Genomic DNA, 20351 nt, shown 5'->3' with positions numbered 1-20351 from the left:
CCCCAAAACCCCCCCAAACCCAGGGACCCCCTGGGATATTTGGGGCAAGCTCCCCCTCCCAGGGCACCTGCGGGATGGGGGCGATGCTCCCTGGCCGTGCTGCGAGTTCAGGGAGCGCTGGAGCCGCCTCTGCTTCCTCTGCCCTTCTCCTCCTGCTCCCTGCTGCCGCTCCGCCTCTTCCTCCCTCCCTCCTCCTCCTCCCCCGTTCCCAGCCCCGAACTGTGGGGGCGGGGTCAGAGAAAGGGCGGGAACTGTGAGGGGAAAGAAGCGGGGTCAACGGGGACACCCAGTCCTAAAAGGGGCCCGGTTTGGCCTCAAATCACCCAAAGGGCCCTAAAAGTGTCGAAATCGGCCTAATATCCACCCTGACACCTGATCAGGTTTTGCCTAAAATCACGCAAAGAGGCTAAAAATCCCCTCACTGTGGCCTAAAATCACCCTACGGGTACTAAAATCCACCCTAAATCCACATGGTTTGGCCTTAAATGAGACAAATAGGGTTAAAATCATCTAAAGGGCTAGAAAATCCAAACAAAGGGGCCCAAAATTGGCTAAACTGGTTTAAAACCCATACAAAATCGCCTCTAATTACATTTAAGTCTCCCAATATGGTGTAAAATCAACACTGAAACTCCTGGTTTGGCTTACAATCACCCAAAGGGACTTAAAGTCCCCCCTAAAAACCAACAGATTTGGCCTAAAAATCACCCAAGCCATACTAAACCCCACCTAAACGGGCCTCAAATCATCCGGAAGGATCTAAAATCCACCTTGAAATTGCCCGGGTTATCTTAAAATCACTCAAATGGGACTAAACCCCACCAGATTTGGCCTAAAATCAGACAAAGGGGCCTAAAATCCACGCTAAAAGGCTCGAAAACCCAGCCTAAACCTGCCCAGTTTGGCCTACAATCACCCAAATGGGCCTAAAATCATCCAAAGGGATCTAAAATCCAACCTAAACCCCACCAGATTTGGCCTAAAAGCATCCAAAGCTGCCAAAAATCCACTCTAATCTTGCCCAGTTTGGCCTAAAATCACCCAAATGGGCCTAAAATCTCTGGGACCGGGATTGAGACCGAGACCACGATCAGCACCAGAACCGGCACCAGCACCAAGACTGAGACCAACACCGGATCTGAGACTGGCACTGAGAGCGGCGCCGCTCTGGGACCGGCACCGAGACCAAGACTGGGACCAGAACCGACACCAATCCCTCTTGGCTTCTGGAGTGCAAGGAGAGGGAGAAGAGAAAAAAATGAAGGCCAAAACAAAAGGATAACCAGAATAGTGTGTTCTCAACATGGATCACAGAGAATGTGGGTCACCAGAGCTCTGCATAGTATGGGTCCTCCAGTGGGGGATGGAGCAGGAGCAGTGCACGAAGCTCTTCCCGCACTGGGGGCACTAGCAGGGCTTCCCTTACTGGTGCCTCTGTTGGTGCCTGGTCAAGGCTGAGCTCTGTGAGAAGCTCTTCAAACACTGGGGACACTCGTAGGGCCTCTTCGCAGTGTGGATGTGCCGGTGCCTGATGAGGGTAGAGTTGTACTTGAATCCCTTCCCGCAGTCGGGGCAGTGGAAGGGCCTCTCCTCTGTGTGTGTGCGCTGGTGTACAAGGAGCTGGGTGCTGATCCGAAACCCCTTCCCACAATCGAAAAACTTGTAGGGCCTCTCCCTACTGTGGATCCTTTGGTGGCTCATGAGATTGGCTCTCTGTCTGAAGCCCTTCCCACATTCCTCACACTCGTAGGGCCTTTCCCCATCGTGGATGTTCTGGTGCTGGATCAGATGTTCCCTCTGTCTGAAGCTCTTCCCACATTCTCCACAATCATAGGGCCGTTCCCCAGTGTGGATCCTCTGGTGGCAGATCAGGTGCTCCCTCCGGCTGAAGCTCATCCCACATTCCTCACACTCGTGGGGCCTCTCCCCAGTGTGGATTTGCTGGTGTCTGATGAGGGTGGAGTTTCGTCTGAAGCCCTTCCCGCAGTTGAGGCAGCGGAAGGGCCTCTCATCCGTGTGCGTGCGCTGGTGCACGAGGAGATGGGAGCTGGTGGGAAACCTCTTCCTGCATTTATCACACTCATAGGGCCTCTCCCCAGTGTGGATCCTCTGGTGGGCAATCACGTGGGAGCTGACTCTGAAGCTCTTCCCACATTCCCCACACTCGTAGGGCCTCTCCCCTGTGTGGATCCTCTTGGGACAGATCAGCTCAGAGCGGACTCTGAAGCTCTTCCCACATTCCCCACACTCGTAGGGTCTCTCCCCAGTGTGGATCCTCTGGTGCTGGATCAAAAGGGACTGCCAGCTGAAGCTCTTCCCACACTCCGAGCACTTGTGGGACTTCTTCCCATCATGGAGCTGCTCATGCTCCACCAGCTCTGAGCTCTGGCTCCATCTCTGGCCGCCTTCCTGGCACAGGGTGGGTCTTTCCTCCTCACACCCTCACAATCTGCCTTTGCAGCCCCTCCTCGTGAGGGATCTCCAGGGCTTTTCCTCCTCAGTGGATTCCTGCACCATGGAGCCGCTCCAAACAGCCTCTCCCACGAGGTTCTGCTGCGGGGATTTGTCCTCCCTGGTCTCCATGCTCAGCTCCTTGTCTGGGGGAGGAAGGACAAGGAGAGGATGGGATTTGCCTCCGTGCCACAGGGAAGGGGAAGGAGATCCCCTCAGTCCATCCCCGTCAGGACGGCGTCGGCAGCAGGGCTGTCCTGCAGCCAGGGCCAGGCTGGGCTGGGAGATGGAGCAGGGGAGAGGGGGAAAGGGGCAGTGACTTCCTCCTCACCTGCCTGGGAGTCCTGGGGCATCTTCCTCTTCCTCGCAGCCTCCTCCTTCATCCAGTCAAGGTTTGGGAATGGGAAATCCTAGTCAGGAGGGAAAACAAGGGATAAGCACGTTCAGTTTGAAGGTCCCTCTGCCCAAGTCCATCTCCGGGCATCTGGCCTTCATAAAAACCTCCCTTCATAAATGGCAACAACTGGAACTCAACTGGATGATCATGGCAGCAGCTATGCCCATGCTGGGGTCATACTGGGATCCTACTGGAACTGATTGGCATCACACTGGGAGTGACTGCAGTAGTACTGGGAGCATTTGAGGGTGACCGGTATCATACTGGAGTTAGACTGGGAGTGACTGGAACCAACTGGGCCCTTACAGGTAGTGACAGGGAATCAATCTGGGCATGATTGGAAGAATACTGGGGGTGTGATATAATAATAGTGACTGGGGTCATACTGGGGGTGACTGGAACCATACTGGAAGTAACTGGAACCATACTGGGAGTGACTGGGAGAAACTGCACCCACCATGCGAGTCACACGGAGTCACTTTGGGCATGACTGGAATTATACTGGGAGTATCAGGGACTGACTGCAACCATACTGGGAGTGACTGGGATTGTAGTCAGTGACTGGGACCATACTGGGAGTGCCTTTGGGTCCCACTGGGATCATCCTGGGAGCCACTGGGATTACAGTGGGTGTGAATGGATCCTAAATGGGGGTTACTGGCAGCTCCTGGGCCCATGTTGGGAGGAAAATTTGGACACATTGGGAGCAACTGGGATCCACTCTAACATTCTGGAACTATGCTGAGGGAACTGAGATGACATCTGGGATCATACTGGGAGCAACTGTGACCACACTTCGGGCAACTGCCAGAAACTGGGAGCATGCTGGAGGTAAGTGGGACTAACTGGGAAAGACTGGGATCATTCTCAGGTAACTAGAGCCCTACTGGGGCAACTGGGAGTGACTGGGAATGACTATGAACATGTTGAGACCAACTGGGAGTGTCTGGAACCATACTGGGGGGACTGCAACAACACTGGGAACAGCCAGGACCATGCTGGGAATCACTGGGACCACTCTAAGGGCAACTGGGAGTGACTGGATCTACGCTGGGGGCAACTGGGCATGACTGGGACCATGCCCAGAGGGACTGGGATTATTCTAGGGGCAACTGGGACCATACTGGGAGAACTGGGAACACCTGGGTCCATGTTAGGGAGAACTGGGATGACACTGATGGTGATGGGAATCATACTTGGATTGACTGGGAGTGGCTTTGAACAACTGGGATCATGCTGAGAACAGCTGGGAGTGACTGGGAGCATGCTGGGGGTGAGTGGGATACACTGGGAGAGACAGGGATCATACTGGAGGCTACTGGGGTCGTGCTGGCATTGACAGGGAGCAACTGGGATCACACTGGGGGCACTGGCATCAGACTGGGAGTGGACTGGAGTTAGACTGCAAGTGACTGGGATCATACTGGGAGTAGCTACAATCATACTGGGATTAGAGTGTCAATGGATCCTGACTGGGGGTTACTGGGAGTAACCAGGGCCATGCTGGCAGCCAGCTGGGGACACACTGGGAGAAACTGGGAGCAACTGGGGGCAAGTGAACCATGCTGAGGTAACTAGGAGTGCCTGGGAATGATAATGAGAATGTTCAGGGCAACTGGGATATACTGGGAGTGTCTGAGACCATAGGGGTGGTGACTGGGACCAAACTGGGAGTGACTGGGAATGTTTTTGGGGGGAACTGGGTGCAAGTGTGAGTTACTGGGGCTCTGCTGGGAGACACTGGCATCAGACTGGACTCATACGAGGATCATTCTGGGAGTGACTAGGACTCTGCTAGGGGCAACTAGAAGAACTGGGAACATACAGAACCAAAGTTGTGTTGGACAAGTTATCAGTTTCGAAATTTTTGTATACCTTTAGTCAAGGGGTTTTGTTTGCCTTTGCCTGGGGAAAAAGACCTTTAAGTTTCTTTCCAGGCATTGTTCCAGCAGGTAGGGTCTACTGAACTCAGTTTTAACAGACTGGGAGTAGACGGGAGATCAAGGGCCATCAGCGCCCATTAATGGAACATCAATGCCCACCCAAGAACATCTACCCCAGACTGTGCCTCTGGCAGAGTTGGAGACATCTCCTCTGGACAAGACTGATAAGAAATTCAATGGAGGAAGATGTCATTAACATCAAAAACGAACCAACAGGCTTCCAATAGCAGACCAAAACCTACAAACTTAGTATTTGCAACTTAGGACCAGTGAACAGTGACCCCGTTTGTTTCCATGAGTTTTGGCTGTATAAAAGATCTGAAAAATCTCCTAAAAACAGTGTGGCATGGAATGATTCTCTTGACACACCTGGGCTACGTGTGGATGAGATGATTTTGGTGGTACATCCTGGCAAGAACAACATCCATGCCAGATAATACAGTAATGCCTTGACTCTGTAACTTTAAAAATGTTATTGGAGGGGTTTTGGTTTTTCTTCTGCAATTTCAGGCACAGTGGGAGGGACTGGGTGAAACTGGGACCGTGCTGGGGGCAAATTATATCATAAGAGGGAGTAACTGGGCTCATACTGGGAAATGCAATTAACAGAACATGGAGCCCTGAGTCCCTTTCCCAGCACTCGCACCCCCAAACCCCTTTCCCGCCCATCCTGTCCCTCCAGCCCCAGCAACCCCCGCCGGGCCGCGGCAATCCCAGGGGTTCCCTCCCTCTCGGGGTCTCCGCTTTGCAGTTCTGGGGCTCTCCTCTCTCCGGGGTCCCGCTCAGGGAAGCCACGGCTCTCCTGAGGCTCCCCTAACCCGGTGTCCCCGGGCCCCGCCGCTCCCGCGCGCTCCCCACGTGGCCCCGGCAGAGCTCGGAGGGCCCGGCCCGGGAAGCCCAACCCCCACCGCGGGGGGACCCGCATCCCCCCGACCCCCAACAGGGCTCTGCCGCCACTGGGAACACCCAAAAACACCTCCCGGGAGCCCCCGACGCCCCCCACAAGGGGTATCTGCGCCTTGGCTTTGGAGCCCTGCAAACTCCACACATCCAACCCCTCAAACAAAACCCCAAACCCAGGGACGCCCTTGGGACATTTGAGGCGGGCTCCTCCTCCCAGGGCACCTGCGGGATGGAGGCGATGGTCCCTGGGCGTGCTGCGGGTTCAGGGAGCGCTGGAGCCGCCTCTGCCTCCTCTGCCCTTCTCCTCCTGCTCCCTGCTGCCGCTCCGCCTCTTCCTCCCTCCCTCCTCCTCCTCCCCCGTTCCCAACCCCGAACTGTGGGGGCGGGGTCAGGGAAAGGGCGGGAACTGTGAGGGGAAGGGGCGGGGCCAAGGGAACGCGCGGTCATAAAAGAGCTCGCTTTGGCCTAGAATCACCCAAAATGGGCTTAAAATTGTCCAAAGGTGCCCAAAATCCACCCTGAATCCTATGAGGTTTGGCCTCATATCACCCAAAGTGGTCGAAAATCTCTACAAAGTGACATAAAATCACGGAAAAGGGCCCTAAAATCCATCCGAAATTCACATGGTTTGGCCTCAAATCATACAAATGGGGTTAAAATCAGCCAAAGGCGTATAAAATTCCAAGCAAAGGAGCCTAAAATTAACCAAACTGGTTTAAAACCCACTCAAAATGGCCTCAAATCACTCTTAAATGTCACAAATTGGTGTAAAATCAACACTAAAAGTGCTGGTTTGGCTTAAAATCACCTAAAGGGACCTAAAGTCCACCCTAAAACCCAAAAGATTTGAGCTAAAATCACCCAAACAGTTCTAAACCCCACTCAAATGGGCCTCAAATCATCCAAAAGGATCTAAAATCCACCTTGAAACCCAGGTTATCCAATAATCACCCCAATGGGACTAAACCCCACCAGATTTGGTCTAAAATCATCCTAAGGTGCCTAAAATCCACCCTAACCCTGTGCAGTTTGGCCTAAAATCACCCAAACTGGCCTAAAATCTCTGGGACCGGGACTGAGACCGAGACCACGATCAGCACCAGAACCGGCACCAGCACCAAGACTGAGACCGACACCGGATCTGAGACTGGCACTGAGAGCGGCGCCGCTCTGGGACCGGCACCGAGACCAAGACTGGGACCAGAACCGACACCACAACAGAGACCGGCACTGCACTGGCACCAGGACTAGGACCGAGACCGTAACCGGCACCAGAACTGGCACTGGGACCAAGACTGAGACCAAGACCGGCACCGGAACCAGCACCGAGACTGGCACCGCCCAGGGACTGGGACCGAGACTGAGACTGGCACTGGGAGCACTGCGGGACCAAGAGCGGCACCGGTACCGGCACTGGAACCGGGACCGTGCTGAGACCGAGACTGAGACTGGGACTGAAACAGGCAAAAATTGCTGAAAAGTCACCAAAATTGCCCCTAAAGAGTCCAAAAATATACGAAAAGTGACAGAAAATGGCTGCAAAATGGCCAAAAAATGACTGAAAACTGACAAGAAATTCCCCCAAAATTAAAAAATTGACTCAAAATGACATGAAATGGCCCAAAAAGTGAACAAAAATTGTCCCAAATGTCCCTAAAATGGCAGAAAGATGCCCAAAATTACCCAGTATGACAGAAAACGCCACAAAAGTGGCCAAAAATGGCCCAGAAGTGATGAAAAATGACCCTAAAGTGACAGAAAATGCCCCAAAATGCCGCCGGATCAGGGAGAGCCCAGAGAGACACAGAATTACCCAAAAATCGTAAAAATCCCTCAAAAATGTCATTAAAAAGCAAAATTCTAAATAAAAAAATCTGAAAAAAGCTGCAAAATGGCTCACAAAAGAAAAAGATCCTGAAAATGCCTCCAAAAATTCCAGTAATATTTCCAAAATTTCCTAGACTACCCATAAATTCCCAAATTCCCAAAAATTCCCCCAAACAAAAACCACCCAGAAAATTAAAAAAAAGCAAACACCAAAAATCTCAAACCATTAAAATGCCCAGAAATATAAAAAAAAAATTCTCCCAAAAGCCTACAAAAATGCCCAAAAATCCCCCAACTCCCTGGAATTCCCAAATTCCCCCAAAATGCCCAGAATTTCCTACACTTGCTCTCGATGAAGTGGTGCAGCAGGCAGGACTTGCTGGTGCTGCCAATCACCAAGAACTTGAAGAGGAAATCTGGAAAAAAAAAAGCCCAAAATTGTCATGTTTGGACCAAAATTTCCCAAGATTTCCCAATCGAATTGTTTGGATCCAAAAGTCCCCCAGATTCCCTCCAGAGAGTTCAAAGGTCCCAAGTTTGGAGCCAAAATTTTCAAAAATTCCCTTTGAGGACCCCAAATTCTGAAGTCTGGACCCAAATTTCACAAATATTGACTTTGAGGACCCCAAATTCCAAAGTTTGGAGCCAAAATTTCCCCCAAATCCCCTCTAGAGAGCAAAAAATTCCCAAATTTTGACCCAAAATTCCAAAAATTGCCCTTTTGGGAGCCCAAATTCACCTATAGAGATCCCGAGATCCCCCAGACCCCACTGTACCATCTACAGGCTCACCCAGATCCCTACATAGCCCCTATAGACCCTGCCAGATCCCCCCAAGTCTCCCATAGAGACCCCCAAATCCCCCATAGAGACCTACTGAGCCCCTATAGATCCCCCAGAGCCCCTATAGAAACTCTTAAATCCCCCACAGAGATTCCCAGATCCCGTACAGAGACCCCCAGAGCCCCTCCAAATCCCCTCTGGAGAGCCCCACATGCCCTATAGAGACCCTCAGACCCCCTGAAATCCATCATAGAAACACCCAGATCCCATAAAGATGCCCCTGACCACCTATAGACACTCCCAAATCCCCTATAGACATCCCCAGATCCCCCCTAGAGCCCCTATAGCCCCCCCAGCCCCCCAAATCCCCCCTAGAGACCCCCAGATGGCCCATACAGACCTCCAGATCCCACATACAGACGCCCAAATTCCCCATACTTAGACCCACAGACTCCCCCAAACACCCTATAGGGACCCCCAGAGCCCATACAGAGACCCCCAGATCCCCTATGGACCTACCTGGCCACACCAAATGCCCTACAGAGACCCCCAGAGCCCCTATAGACACCCCCAGACCCACCCAAATCCCCTACAGACCCTCCCAGGCCCCTATAGATCCCCCTAGCCCCCCTCAAATCTCCTATAGAGACCACCAAATCCCCGACAGGGACACCCAGCCCCCCAGACCCTGTACAGAACCCCCATAAATCCCCTGTAGCCCCCTCAGACTCCCTTTAGATAGCCCCAGACACCCCAAATCCCCCACTGAGATCCAAAGAGACGCCCAGACCTTCCAGGACCCGCTATAGGCTCCCGCAGACACCTATAGATTCCCTATACACCCATCCAAGCCCCGAAAAAGCCATCCAGACCCCCCCAAATCCCCCATAGAGATCCCCATACCACATTTAACGACCCCCAAGCCCCCTTTAGGGCCCCCTCCGGTCATTCTATAGACCTCCCAGACCCCGATAGAGCCCCTATAGTCCACTCCCAGCCCTCTTTAGGGACCACCAAACCACCATAATCCCCTATAGATCCCCCAGATCCCCTACAGACCCCGCGCAAAATCCCCTAAAGAGACCCCCAGGTCCCTCCAGGCCCCTATAGATCCCCTATAGACCCCCTATAGATCCCCCATTGCCCTACCGTAATCTCGGACACACTGGAGCCGGGTCGGCGGACCGGGAGCAAAAATGGCGGTGCCCTGACGAGACACATCTGGGTACTCTGCGCATGCGCCTCAGGGAACGCGCCAGCAGATGGCCGGCACTCAAGGGAAAAGAGAAGCCCGGCCAACGAAAGGGCAGGGAAGGAATGAAATGAGGCGCGGTCAGAGAAAGGGCGGGAACTGTGAGGGAAAGAGGCGGGGCCAAGGGGACGTGCGGTCCTAAAAGGGCCCGGTTTGGCCTAAAATCACCCACAAGGGCCGGAAATTGTCCTAAGGGGCCTAAAATCCACCCGAAAACGGATCAGTTTGACCTCAAATCACCCAAAGAGGTCTAAAATCCCCTCAGTGTTCACTAAAACCACCCAAAGAGCCTAAAATCACCCTAAATCCACATGCTTTGGCCTAAAATATGACAAATGGGGTAAAAATTAAACAAAGGAGTCTAAAATCCAACCAAAGGGGCCTAAAATTGCCCAGATTGCTTCGAAGCCCTCACAAAAGGGCAGAAAATCACTTTTAAGAATCCTAGACTGGCATTAAACCTACCCTGAAAGTACGTGCAGTGGCCTAAAAACACTCAAATTGTGCACAACCCCACCTAAATGGGCCTAAAATCATCCAAAGGCATCTAAAACGCACCTTGAACCTGCCCAGTTGGGCCTAAAATCACCCAAATGGGTCTAAAGTCTCCAGGACGGGGACTGAGACCAAGATCAGCACCAGAACTGCCACCAGCACCAAGACCGAGACTGACACAGAACCCAGACTGGCACTGCAGAGGCACTGGGACTGAGACCGAGAGCAGGACTGAAACCAGAACCAGAACTGGAACTGGGACCAAGACCAGCACTGGAACCAGCACCGAGACTGGCACTACCCAGAGACTGGGACTGAGACTGAGATTGGCATTGGGAGCACTCCGGGACCAAGACCGGAACCGGCACTGGGAGTGGAACGACTCTGAGAGTGAGAGTGAGAGTGAGAGTGAGAGTGAGAGTGAGAGTGAGAGTGAGTGAGAGTGAGAGTGAGAGAGGGTGAGGGAGTGAGACCCAGACCCAGACCAAGATGGAGACACAGACTGAGACCAGAACTGAAACCGGAACTGGCACCAGCACCAAGACTGGCACCGCTCCACGACCAAGACTGAGACCAAAGCTGGAACTGGCACCAGGAACGCCGCGTTCACTCCAGGCAGTTTTGGGCATGACCCGTTCAGGACTCAGAGGGACCCTCGGGGAGGGAGGGACTGGGAGGGAGCCCTGGGCCAGCCGGGACTGCCTCGGTTGGAATCGTTCCGGTGCAGCCATCCCGGTCTGTATGATCCCAGTCTGTATGGTTCTGATCCAGATGGTGCCAGCCTGTGAAATCCCAGCCCATGTGATCCCAGTCTGTACAATCCCAGTCTGTACAATCCCAGTCTGTGCAATCCCAGTCCATGTGATCCCAACCCAGACAATCCCAGCCCTACAAGGTCCCAGTCCCATCATCCCAGTCTGGATGCTCCTGATCCAGATGGTCCCGCTCTGTGCAGTCCCAGGCTGGAGGATCCCAGTCCATGTGAGCCCAGCCCGCAGGATCCCAGTCTGGATGCTCCTGCATGGCACACACTGCAAGGCTCTGGAATTCCAGTTCCCAACAAGGAAAAGATCTTCCTGCCCTTGAAGGCAAAGCTCTGAAGAAGGGGCCGAAAGCCAAGGGCAGCAAGATCCTACAGGGACATTTTCCTGCCAGCCCCCAGAACTTCATCCATGCTTGTTGTAGCTCCTGCATTGGGAATTCAGTCAGGTCAGGAGCTTTGGTGGGAGCTGCCCTGGCTCAAGGGAGACACTGAGAGACAAAGAGAGCAGGCAGAGGGAGGCAGGAGAGAAAGGAGGACACCAACACAATCAGCTGAGAAGGTGGCACTGTGAGAACAGAACTGACACTGACTGAAAATGAATGGGACAGGAATGAAGAACTCTCAAAGTTTGATTTATTATCAAAACACATCCCAACCACCCAGCCCCACACAATCCCGATCCCACCTCTCCAAATTTGGATCCCACTTCTCCCAATGTCCTTTCAACCCCATCTTGTTAAAAATGAAAGTCCATACTGCAAACCTTCATGAAAATTTTTAGTTATTTGTTAAAGTACATTCGGCAAAAAGCGAGCAAGCAGCGCTGGGTGCGCAGGGAGTCTGCGCTCCTCCGTCACACACCCCAACTGTCAGTTCTGCAAATATTTATTCCATCCCTTCATACAGATGCAAAAACATTTGTCAGCACTTCTCAGTAGTCCCCCTCTCCCCCCCATTTCTCATTGTGGTGCCTGCTGCCTTGCTCTGCTGCGCGGGCTCTTTCTTGGTGGTCTTTCAGCTCTCTCTGAGGATCGTTGCTCTTCCTCATTCATTTGCTGATCTTTAGGTTCTCACCCAATTTTGCCTCTATAAGCAGTTTACATGTTTGCTCAATTTGCCTGTCTATTGTTCACCATATTCCGTCCGTTTCCCCTCTTTGAGGGTCGGCCCAAAAACCCTTAGTTTGCCTCCCGACTGCCGCACAAGAACAGGGGGAGAAAGGGGGCTGAGACAATACAGAGCCCAGACCCAGCTCTCCTGGCCTGGCACGGGCTGAGGTGGAAACCTGCCAGAGTCCTGCAGGTGTGTTCACTGCTCCAGGGGAAGAACAATGGACCCGTCATGGGCACCTGGGCTGCATTTGCTCCGAACTAACTGTGCTGTACCCACTGCCAAGCCCAGCCTGCCCTGTGCCCTCACTGTGCCAGAAGACTGCACCGCTCATGAGGTTTGAAAAAGACCAAACAAGCTTCCCCCAAAAAAGACCCTTTTGAGATCTCCCCGACGGACAGGACAGATCTATTGGTGCACGCCACAAGGACCGCAAAGGCAGTCTATTGGTTCAGCGTCACGAGGACTCACGTCTGCCGTTGGTAGCTGTAACCCTCTCTTCTTCTCTCCTTTTCTCTTCTCTCTCTCTCTTTCCTTTTTCCTCTATTGCACATTGTGCGTATTAATAAAAGATACATTCATTTTTGGTTAGGCTGAGTTCTCTTTGTCTCTTTTTGCACTTTGAAGTCAAAACGAACCATCGCGACAGTTAAATGGATCGTGACAACCTCTCAGTCCTTTCTGGCAGTTCCTCAGAATTCATCGCGTTTATTCCCATGGTACAATCTCATAATTATATCTATATTTTCTCTGACACGAATCACAGTCATAGCTCTCACAATCTCACCCTGGCAGCTGTGGAATCGAGGAAATTTGCCATGGGATTGAGTTTTTCTCCAGGTGGGAACAAGCCATTTTGAGGTAGGATTGAGCCCTTTTGGGTTAAAATTGACTTGTTCTCAGTGGGACTGGAGTGGTTTCAGGTGACAGACACATCCTTCTTGGCCTCTAAAGTGCAAAGAGAGGGAGACAAAAAAAAAAAAAGGCAAAAACTAAAGAATAACCAGCCAGGTGTCTTCCCAACATGGATCACAGGGAATGTGGGTCACCAGAGCTCTGCCCAATGTGGGTTCTGCAATGGGGGATGGAGCTGGAGCAATACACGAAGTTCTTCCTGCACTGTGGGCACTCGCAGGGCTTCCCTTACTGGTGCCTCCGTTGGTGTCTGGTCAAGTTACAGCTCTGTGAGAAGCTCTTCCCACACTGAGGACACTCGTAGGGCCTCTCCCCGGTGTGGATGCGCCGGTGCCTGATGAGGTTGGAGTTGTGCTTGAAGCCCTTCCTGCAGTCGGGGCAGCGGAAGGGCCTCTCCTCTCTGTGAATCTGCTGGTGCACGAGGAGAGTGGAGCTGGTGGGAAACTTCTTCCCACACTCGGAACACACATAAGGCCTCTCCCCAGTGTGGATCTTTTGGTGGCTGATCAGGCTGGACCGCTGCCTGAAACCCTTCCCACGTTCCTTACACTTGTAGCGCCTTTCCCCAGTGTGGATGCTCTGGTGCTGGATCAGGTGTTTCCTCTGTCTGAAGCTCTTCCCACATTCCCCACACTCATAGGGCCGTTCCCCAGTGTGGATCCTCTGATGGCAGATCAGGTTGGAGCTGCAGCTGAAACTCATCCCACATTCCTCACACTCGTAGGGCCTCTCCCCGGTGTGGATGCGCCGGTGGATGATGAGGGTGGAGTTGTGCTTGAAGCCCTTCCCGCAGTCGGGGCAGCGGAAGGGCCTCTCATCCGTGTGCGTGCGCTGGTGCAGGAGGAGACTGGAGCTGATGGAAAACCTCTTCCTGCATTGATCACACTCGTAGGGCCTCTCGGCAGTGTGGATGCGCCGGTGCATAATGAGGTGTGTATTCTGCTTGAAGCCCTTCCAACAGTCAGGGCAGTGGAAAGGCCTCTCCTCTGTGTGTGTCTGCTGATGTACAAGGAGCTGGGTGCTGGTCAGAAACCCCTTCAGACACTCGGAACAGTTGTAGGGCCTCTCCCCCGTATGGATCTTTTGGTGCTGGATAAGGTTGGAACGGTACCTGAAGCCCTTCCCACATTCCCTACACTTGTAGGGCCGTTCCCCAGTGTGGATGTTCTGGTGCTGGATCAGCTGTGCCTTCTGTCTGAAGGTATTCCCACATTCCCCACACTCATGAGGCCTCTCCCCTGTGTGGATCCTCTGGTGCTGGATCAGGAGGAACGGCCACTTGAAGCTCTTCCCACACTCCGAGCACTTGTGGGGCCTCTCCCCATCATGGAGCTGCTCCTGCTCCACCAGCTCTGAGCTCTGGCTCCATCTCCGGCCGCCTTCCCGGCACAGGGTAGGTCTTTCCTCCTCACATCCCCCTGATCTGCCTTTGCAGCCCCTCCTCGTGGGGGATCTCCGGGGCTTTTCCTCCTCAGTGGATTCCTGAGCAGTGGAGCCGCTCCAAACGGCTTCTCCCATGAGGTTCTGTTGCGGGGATTTGTCCTCCCTGGTCTCCATGCTCAGCTCCTTGCCTGGGGAGGAAGGACAAGGAGAGGATGGGATTTGCCTCCGTGCCACAGGGAAGGGGAAGGAAATCCTCTGTCTGCTCGGTCCCTGCCCTCTCCATGAAATATGAGATTATAAACTAGAGAATATTAACCATAGACATTAGAAGATATTTATTAGGAATACGCATTCAGATGATGTCTGTTGCTTACTACTCCACTGCTCTGTGTGCTGCATCAGTTGCCTAAGGGGAGAAGAGACAGGGCTATGTGAGGGAACAATAAAGAGGAATGCAAGGATGTCTGACAAGGGGAAAGATGTCTACCAAAACAGGAGACAAGGATACAAGATTACCAGAGATAATGAGATAACGAGGCTCCTCAGGCCCCTGGACCAGGTAAGATCGGTCTCATAGCCTGGACTATGAGTAGAGGATCCCTGAGCACCCACAGTAGCGGCGTCAGAAACTCATCTCGAGAGGAAGACTATTTCCTTCATCTCCGAGACCACCAGAGATAACTACTCAGGCCAAAAGGACTGATAACCAATTAGCATACGAAGGGGAGGGTGAGAGAGCCAAAGGATGAATATGCATGGCAGTATTGGGAAACTTGGTGTATGTGTAACATTCTAGAGGATATAAAAAAATGCAAGTGATTGAGGGGCACCAGTGATCGAGGAGCGCCGAGGGGCACACATGTCTGGGAACTATCGCACATGGTGCCGAGCGCTGAATAAACTACACACCTACTTTAAAACTCACTTTGTCTCTAAGTTTTAGAGTTTTTGTGCAGCTCACCAGAGGGAAGGGGAAGGAGATCCCCTGTCTGCTCGGTCCCTGCCCTCCCCAGGATGCTGGGAGTGCCAGGAACCCGAAAAGCTCCTCCCTCTTCTGTCTCCCCACTTAGGGATACTGGCAGTGACTGAGCTTATCCTGGGAGTGCCGAGGAAACTGGAACCACACGGGGGGGCAACTGGGCTCGTACTGGGAGCAGCCACTTCCGACAAAATCCAAAAAACCCCCAAACCCAGGGACCCCCCCAGGATATTTGGGGAGAGCTCCCCCTCCACAGGCACCTGCGGGATGGGGGCGATGCTCCCCGGGCAGGCTGCGAGTTCAGGGAGCCCTGGAGCCGCCTCTGCCTCCTCTGCCCTTCTCCTCCTGCTCCCTGCTGCCGCTCCGCCTCTTCCTCCCTCCCTTCTCCTCCTCCCCCGTTCCCAACCCCGAACTGTGGGGGCGGGGTCAGGGAAAGGGCGGGAACTGTGAGGGGAAAGGGGCGGGGTCAAGGACAGGGCGGGAATTATGAGGGAAAGGAGCTCGGCCAAGGGGACGTGCGGCCCTAAATGGGCCTCGTTTGGCCTAAAAACACCCAAAGAGGCCTAAAATAATTCAAAGGGACTTAAAATCCACCATTAATCCACATGCTTTGGGCCAGAATCAGACAAATGGGGTTAAAATCATTCGAAGGGGTCATAAATCCAACCAAAGGGCCCTAAAACTGCACAAACTGGTTTTAAACCCTTAAAAAATGGCCTCAAATCGACCTTAAATCTCCCAAATGGGAATAAAATTCACCCTCAAAAACCTAGGTTTGCCTAAAATCACCCAAAGGATCTTGAAGTCAACCCTAAAACCTTCCAGATTTGGCCCAAAATCACCCAAACATACCTAAACCCCATGGAAGTAGACCTAAAATCCTCCAAAGGGATCTAAAATGCACTCTGCCCAGGTTATCCCAAAATCACCCAAATGACACTTGACGCCACCAGATTTTGCCTAAAATCACCCAAACATACATAAACCCCATGCAAATAGGCCTAAAATCCTCCATAGAGATCTAAAATCCACCCTGAAACTACCCAGGTTTTCCCAAAATCACCTAAATGAGACTTAACACCACCAGATTTGGCCTAAAATCACCGAAAGGGACCTTAAACCTTGTTGGAAAAACCGGGACCATGCTGAGAACAACTGGGACCATGCTGGGGGACACCGGGAGCGAGTGGGGGTGACTGGATCTTCACTGGGGACAACGGGGCATGAGTGGGACTGTGCTGGGAGGGACTGGGATCATCTACGGACTCACTGGGACTATACCGGGGCAACTGGGATCCCACTGGGAGGAACAGGGAGATACTGGAACCATGCTGGGGGCAACTGGAATCACACTGGGATCACAGTGGGAGCAGCTAGGCGATGCTCGTGGAGACCTGAATCATACTCGATCACACTGGTAGCAATTGGGACTGCACTGAGGGTGACTGGGAATGCTGTGAGCAACTGGGATAAGGCTTGAAGAAAATCTGAGTATCTTGGAGTGACTGGGAACATGCTGGCAGCAACTGGGATACACTGGGAGAGACTGAAACTACAGTGGGGGTAAATGGGAGCAACTGGAACCACAGTGGATGATCATGGGAGCAGCTGTGCCCATGTCGGGGTCATACTGGGATCCTACTAGAACTGACTGGGATCATACTGGGATTGACTGAAATAGTACTGGGACTATCTGAGAGTGACTGGGATCATACTGGAATCAGACTGGGAGGGACTGGAAAGGTGCTGGCCGTGACTGGAACCACACTGGGAGTGACTGGGAGACGGGGGCCACACTGGGAGTTCCAGGGAGTCACCCTGGGCATGACTGGAATAATACTGAGAGTATGAGGGAGTGACTGGAACCATACTGGGGGAGACTGGGCGCACACTGGGAGTTCCAGGGAGTCACTCTGGGCATGGCTGTGCCCAAACCCGGTGTCCCCCGGCCCCGCCGCTCCCGCGCGCTCCCCACGTGGCCCCGGCAGAGCTCGGAGGGCCCGGCCCGGGAAGCCCAACTGCCACCGCGGGGGGACCCGCATCCCCCCGACCCCCAACGGGGCTCTGCCGCCACCGGGACACCCCAAAAACACCTCCCGGGGGCCCCCGATGTCCGCCCGAGGGGCCTCTGCGCCTCAGCTTTGGAGCCCTGCAAGCTCCAAACATCAGCCCCCCAAAAAACCCCAAACTCAGGGACCCCCCCGGGATATTTGGGGCGAGCTCCCCCTCCCCGGGCACCTGCGGGATGGGGGCGTTCCGGGGGACTGCGAGTTCAGGGAGCGCTGGAGCCGCGCGGTTCCTCCGCTCGTTGTCTCCTCCCGCTTCCTCCTGCCGCTCCGCCTCTTCCTCCCTCCCTCCTCCTCCTCCCCCGTTCCCCGGACCCGTCCCAGCCCTCTGGGGGAGCGGGAATGGAGCCGGACCAGTGGGAAGGCAGAGAGGATTGGGGGATGGCAGGAGTGGGATCACTGGGAGTGACTAGGCTGTACTGGGATCATACTGGGAGCATACTGGGATCATACTGGGATGATACTGGGAGTGAGTAGGAGCAGCGCGATGGCTCCAGCGCTGGGGCTGGGGGCGCTGCTTGGGGGGGCCGGGGGGAGTGGGACCTCCGGCAGCGGGACCCGAACGGGAACGGGACCCCCCTGCTCCCCTTATCCTGCACAGGGACCCCCCTGAATCCCCTTTTCCTGGACATCAGGACCCCCTGCTCCCCTTTTCCCGGTCATACCATGTCTCCCAGCCTCCAGACTTCCCGTGTGCTTGACCCTGGCATGCATTGGAACGCCTTGGACCCCCATTCCTGCCTTTCCCAGCCCCCAGCCCCAGCTTTCTGCAAAACCAGAGACCCCTGAACTCCCTCTTCCCGAATATCCCGGGTTTCCCTAGCCTGTGACCCTCCCGTTTTGGGAAACCCTGGTCTCCCTTTTCCTGGGCCCAAGGACCCCCTGGAACTAGCTTCTACCTCTCTCAGTCCTTGCCCCCCATTTCCTTGACCCTGAGATGCCCCTGACTCCCATTCCTGAGAACTGAGACACCCTTTTACCCCTTTGCCCAGCACTGAGACCCCCTGCACCCCCTTATCCGGCACCAACTCAACCTTTTCCTGCCACCTCACCTTTCCCAGCCATCAGATCCACCCTTTTCATTGACCCTGGGACCCCTGGGCCCCCATTCCTGCATTTCCCAGCCCCCAGCCCCTCCTTTCCTCACCCTGAGGAGCCCTGGCACCCCCTTTGCTGGACACAGGATTCCCTGGACACCCCATCCCACCTCTCCCAGTGCCTGCCCTGCCCTTTCCTTGACTCTGAGCCCCTGAACCTCCTTCCCAGCTCTCCCAGCTCTTCAAGTCCCTCCTTTTCTTGACCTGTTGAGCCCCCTGGATCCCCAAACTCTGACATTCAGTCCCCCCAGCTCCCCCAAATCTCTGTGTCCCCCCAGTGTCCCACTGCCTGCAGTGCCTGGAAGCGGCGCTGTCAGAGCCCGGCCCAGGGGTCCCCCAGTCCTTGATTGTGGGCGGGACCCCCTGTGAGCGCTGGGACAGCGAGCGGGGCTGGATGGAGCTGCAGAGAGTGGGGATGGCAGCAGGAGCTGAGCTGGGCCATTGGGATAGGCAGAGCTGGGATACTGGGATAGGCAGAGCTGGGACATTGGGATAGCCAGAGCTGGGATACTGGGATAGGCAGAGCTGGGATATTGGGATAGCCAGAGCTGGGACATTGGGATAGCCAGAGCTGGGACATTTGGATAGCCAGAGCTGGGATATTGGGATAGCCGGAGCTGGGATATTGGGATAGGCGGAGCTGGGATATTGGGATAGCCAGAGCTGGGATATTGGGATAGCTGAGCCGGCTCAAGGACAGGAACCGGCACGTGGCTGACAGTGACCTGGAGACTGGGCTGGTGCAACCAGAGCCAGGGGTGACTGGAGGGAGCCAGGGTCTGGGCTGGGATCTGTGGGAATGGAGGACTCTGAGGGGCTCGGAAGGTGTTGTGGTTGAGGGGGAGGTGAATTTTCCAGGAAGTTGTGGGCAAACCAATCAGTGGTCAGGTTTTATGCTAGCACTTGGAGTAGCCACTGGGAGGTTTGGACATGCCTCTGAGAACACAAGGGGTTAAAAGCAAGGACTCTCAGAGGGTCTGCCTCTTTTGGGTTTCAGCAGTTTACTAGGCTGGGCGGGGGAGGGGAACCATGTGGCCGGGCTCAGGTGAGCTGATGCTTGGGGAGGGGGTGAAGAGAGTGAACAAGACTGTAGCTGAGCTGGCCCCATCCAGGATGGAGGGGTGGAAAACTGTGAAGGTGCCCCCCTCCTCCCCCTCCCCCCAAGGAGAGAGACTGCTGCTTCAGCATTTCGAACACTGGCAGCAGGCAGCAGGGAAGAAAGAGCAGGGGGAGGGGAGAGGAGGAGTTCCCGGCTGTGTAAAGAGGTGCCCAGCCCGCACCCTGCCAGGAGCCAGGAACTGTTAACCCTTTCTTGGCAGAAGGAAACTTTTTCCCAGACTTTGATTCTCATGGCTAGTGGTTTCAGAAGAGAAAGAAAAAACAGCCTGGGACCAAGATGATAAAGGAAGATGAAAAAACCCCAGATGAGCAGAGATGAAGAGGAGTGGCTTTTGGGCTGGACTTTTCTTGCATAATGTTAGCTATAGACTGGACTTGAGTCTCCTTTGAACATAAACTGCATTTTTTGGGTGGATGCTGCCAGCTCGACTTTGCTACAGTGACTGGCACTTTAAGAGTGGAGCGAACAGAGAAGGGGGGGGGGTGTGGTGGCACCCTCTGCCCTCAGAGACTTGCTCTTGGAACCTTCGGCCCCAGGGGAAAGATGGGGAGAGCTCAGCATGCAAGCATCCTTGAAAGAGCCCTATATGCAGCTTTGGTCCATGGACAGTGGTGAGAGCACTGAACATAGAAAAGAGAGTGTCACCCTAGCAGACTTTTCCGGGCGGTGCCACGGGTGACATGGAAACCCATAAGGGGTGGACCTGTGTTTTCTGGGGAGCAGTCTGTGGTGCAAGAGAGACTCCTCTCTCCCTTGCTGAATTGAAGATTAGTTTTTTTGAGTGGTGATTGTTTGATTTAAAACCCAAGGTTTTGGTCTATGGAGTGTAACGTGTAGGGGGTGGAAATTGGGGGAGGAGAAGAAATGT

At 54.0% G+C, this 20351-nt stretch overlaps 1 pseudogene; it reads right to left on the bottom strand.

Moving 5' to 3' along the window:
- Nucleotides 1-1279: 1279 nt before the first annotated feature.
- Nucleotides 1280-15550, bottom strand: LOC134562737 (zinc finger protein 850-like; annotated as a pseudogene).
- Between the last annotated feature and the right edge of the window lie 4801 nt (nucleotides 15551-20351).

Source organism: Prinia subflava, chromosome 30 (genome assembly GCF_021018805.1).
Source record: "Prinia subflava isolate CZ2003 ecotype Zambia chromosome 30, Cam_Psub_1.2, whole genome shotgun sequence".
Lineage (NCBI taxonomy): Eukaryota > Metazoa > Chordata > Aves > Passeriformes > Cisticolidae > Prinia > Prinia subflava.
Note: the sequence above shows the minus strand (reverse complement) of the source record. Positions and strands in the feature narration are given on the sequence as shown.